Genomic DNA, 4,227 nt, shown 5'->3' on the forward strand with positions numbered 1-4,227 from the left:
TTCACAACGTGAGTTTTAATAAACTCACGACGTGAAAGCTGAGATTTCAGTTTTTATTATTTTCTTATTTTAGTTCATTTTTATGTTTTTTAGTTTAGCAAGTTGCAGGAGTTCATGACCAGAGGCTCAAACACACCCTTGGTGCCACCACTTGAAGATCACGAGTCTGCAATTCACAAGAAAAAGACGCCCTTACAAGAATTGAAGTCAGCTTTTCTAGGAAGTCGGGAAAGAAGACAGGAGAATCAAGTTCATCCTCGAGGCACAAGAGCAATCTTGAACATTTGGATCATACGCCCGTCCAAACCGAGTCTGAAAGCGATACCGAGCCTGAATTTGAAGAACACATGAGCGGACCCGAGAACGAGCCAAGGAACGAGATGGCAGCAATTGAAGAGATGTACATAGGAGCTTACAAGAAGCGGATCCGAGAAGATATGGGTCCCGGTTTAGTCCAACCCGCAATACCTGCCACTGCCACATTCGAGTTGAAGGGGCACATATTGACTGCACTAAAGGATATCCCATTTTTTTGGGAAAGATCATGAGGATGCTTTTAAGCATCTAGATGAAGTCAACGACATTGCGGATTACTTCAATGTCCCAAATGTCAACAGAGAAACACAATCTTGCTTAGGATGCTTCCCATCACTTTCAAAGGAGCTGCTAAGGAGTGGTTAAAGTCACTTCCATCGGGTACAATTACCACTTGGGCTCAAATGCGTGAGCAATTCCTGGACCAGTTTTGCCCGCCATCCAAGATAGCCAAACTCAAGAAGGCAATAGCCAACTTTGAGCAACAGCCGGGGGAGTCATTATACGAAGCATGGGAGCGGTACAAGGGCTTGCTCATAAATTTCCCTCAGCATGACCTAAATGTGCAACAAGAGATGTCGATCTTCTATGATGGGGTCAACGTTATGACGAGACAACTCCTTGATTCTCAAGGACCTTTGACAAAGAAAAATCCTAGGGAGGTTAAGGAGCTGATTGAAGAATTCGCGAAGCACTCTCGCGAATACCACAACCCTAGGTAAGATGGAATCAAAAGCAGTGGAGGGGCCCAAAATGAAGAAATAGCAGCTGTGATGGCTATGCTGAATAATTTGGATCGAAGGATAACACAAATGGACCAGTCAATATATGCCATAAGAGTGGGTTACGAGAGATGTAGTGGTCCACACTTGACCAAGGACTGCAATTTAGATGAGTTTGGGAACAGAAAAGCTCAAGTGTGCTACTCAAGCGGGGATAAGTTTGATGAGGACTGGAGGAAACCGAAGAAGGAGTGGCTGCCATATGAAGAGTATAAGAAACAAAAAAAAGAGAAGTATAGGCAGACAGGTCGAGGCTTTTATCAAAAGGAGCAGCCACCAGCCGAGAAGAAACCCGATCTAGAGACTATGTTGATGAAGTTTATGGAAGCTTCGGAAAAGAGACACGATGCCACTGATTCTGCTATTAATGAACAGAAAAATTTAATTAAGAATCAGCAAGCCTCCATCCATAACCTTGAAGTTCAAGTTAGTCAACTAGCCACTCTAGTTCATGAGAAGTTATCCCCGAAAAATACCGAAACGAAGACCCAATCTCATGTAATGGCCATAGACACCGAACAAGAAGCCATCTCTGAGTTCCTAGAGGCATTGGAAGAAGAACCACAGCAGCCTGATCCAAAGATGAAGAAGACCAAGCTCGAAAATCATGAAGCTGCTGAGTTCCAGAATTCACGACGTGAACCTTATATGTTCATGACGTGGGCCCGACATGAACAGAAAAATTTTGTAGTTGGTTCGGTTTATCAGCCGCCTTTGCCTTTTCCTTCTCAAGCTACCCTTAGTCCACTGGAGAGAGAGCATAGAGAGTTTGTCAAGCATGTGAAGGGGATCCCAATTAATACTCCCTTTGTCGAGTCCTTATCCAAAACTCCCGAGCATCAAAAATTACTGCAAGATTTGATAGACACTTGCAAGCAATTAAAGAAGCAGTCTAAGGTGGTTCTAAGTGAACAAATCTCAAAAGTTGTGTTGGGAGAGACGCCAGAGAAGATGGGGGACCCTGGACGCCTCACTCTTCCGTGTGAGTTTGGTAATAAATTGAAGGTTAATGCTTTAGCCGATTCTGGGGCTAGCATTAATTTGATGCCTTTTTCATTTTATAAAAATTTTGAAATTCAGAAGATGAAGGCTACAAAAATGACGATTCACATGGCGAACCGTTCAGTGACACAACCCCGGGGCATAGTGGAGGATATTTTGGTGAAAATTGGAAAATTTGTTTTTCCAATAGATTTTGTAGTAATGGATATGAAGGAAGATCCCGATGTTGCAATTATCCTTGGCCGTCCATTGCTTAACACTGCTGGAGCTTTGGTTGATATTCGTGAGTCTAAGCTCACCTTGAGAGTTGGAGATGAAAAAGAAGTTTTTGGGATAGAAGATGGCTTTCCAAAGGAACATGTTCAAGAAGAGGTGTTCACAATCAATGAAGATAATGAACTTGAAGAACTGGAAAAGATTATGGAAGAAAAAATCAAGGCAGTTCATCAAGTCAAAAGAGCAAAACCTAGAGCATCTGTTCCGTTTTTGGTTGAAGTCATAGCTTACAAGAGTCCACCTTCTTGGGTGAGCGAAGAGGAGGAGGAGATGACCAGTGATGAAGAGGAGGTCACTTCAAGAGTGATAAAGCCGGTGGTGAAAGAGGAGGAGGATGCGATGAAGTGCAAGGAAAGAACTAAAGGTACCAAACGCAAGCTTGAAGAAGAGGTGAAAGTTAAAAAAGAGAATTCAAAGAAGGCATACAAAAGGTGAGTTCAAGCTTACAAGAGGCGATTCAAGGAACAAAAGATCCTAGTAGTGGATTCTTCCGAGGACTCAACGTAGGAGGCACGGAGTCCAGCTCAAGACTCCAAGAAAAAGAAGCGCTTCTCGGGAGGCAACCCGAGTTTGGTTTGCAAAATTTTTCTTTTTCTTTTTTCATTTTAGTTTTAAAAACTTAGATCATGTCATCCAACTCTATTAGAACATAATTAAGCCCTGAATGTAGGGACCTTAAAATGGAAGTAGTAATAATTGAGAACTTAGTTTAAAGTCAAAATTGATTTTTCTTCCAGACTTTATTCACGGCGTGAATATTTAGCAATTCACGACGTGAATTGTGAATGAACTGGACACATAATCCATGATATGGCTTAGCCCATTAGACTAGCAAGCCCAAGATCAGTCCGTGAGTACATGGCCCAAACTTAATCCCAGACACAATTCACGACGTGAATCTTACAGAACTCACGACGTGAATTTTCAAAAGTACGGGACCACAAAATAAATCCCTACTAACCAATAAACCCTTCAATTGTTTATTGTTCACGAAGTGGAAGCAGAAATTGGTGCCCCCTTGGTCCCCATTGTTGCGATTTTTGCCGACAACTCTACTAATCTTACTTGTGCTTACGTAATACTTCCAACAAAGGTAATAATTATTGGTTATTAAGTTTAATTTTTGCTCTAGTAGATGAACTTAGGGTTAGGGTTTGTTAATTGAGTGAAATGACGAAATTAATTCTTTACAGTTCGTAATAACCTTTGAATGTTCATGCTAAGTGTTTGGAAGTAGTATAGGAGTAAAACCCATTGAGATTTTGACTGGATTTACCCCTATTGTTACGATTCTGCCTTCTGGGATTACGGATTCACGACGTGAATCTTACAGGATTCACGACGTGAATTCTGGGGCTGAACAGAATTCATTTTTTTTATCTCTAATTTGTGGAGTATTGTTTTGGTTGTGTTTTTTTTCCTTGTTTTTGCAGGAATGGCTCCAAGAAGAGAGGTTCTAGCTGGGGTTGCGGGTTTGCACCTGTTTTACAATTTTCCCGCAACAACGCCCCGTGATGTTTTGACCCGTTGGAACAACAGATTGGGGTGGCTTTACAACAGGGAAATTGCAGTTGCTCCAACAGTCAATTGGACAAGATTGAGGGAAGTAGGGCTCGTAGACCGGGTGGGCCCGTTTTTGACAAAGATATTCATTGGAGATGGGTATTCGTTTACCTGTTCTGGTTGGCAGAATCTGTTCCGGGTGCAAGAGCGGGTCTACAAGGAGTTTTGTGTCGAGTTTTTCGCAACGGTGACATTTCAGGAAATGGTTCAAGATCTACATTGGCCACAGGAGTTGGTATTTAGATTGGGGGTGAGTATCGGGAGTGCAGCCTGGTTGAGTTTGCTTGGA

The 4,227-nt window shown here is 42.2% G+C and overlaps 1 non-coding gene across 1 annotated transcript; it reads right to left on the bottom strand.

The window, feature by feature from the left end:
* Window positions 1-767: 767 nt before the first annotated feature.
* LOC111895228 (small nucleolar RNA R71) lies at window positions 768-874 on the bottom strand. Its single transcript, XR_002851497.2, has one exon. It is a non-coding gene; the product is annotated as a small nucleolar RNA R71 (small nucleolar RNA).
* Window positions 875-4,227: the final 3,353 nt, after the last annotated feature.

This window comes from Lactuca sativa, chromosome 6 (assembly GCF_002870075.4).
Source record: "Lactuca sativa cultivar Salinas chromosome 6, Lsat_Salinas_v11, whole genome shotgun sequence".
NCBI lineage: Eukaryota > Viridiplantae > Streptophyta > Magnoliopsida > Asterales > Asteraceae > Lactuca > Lactuca sativa.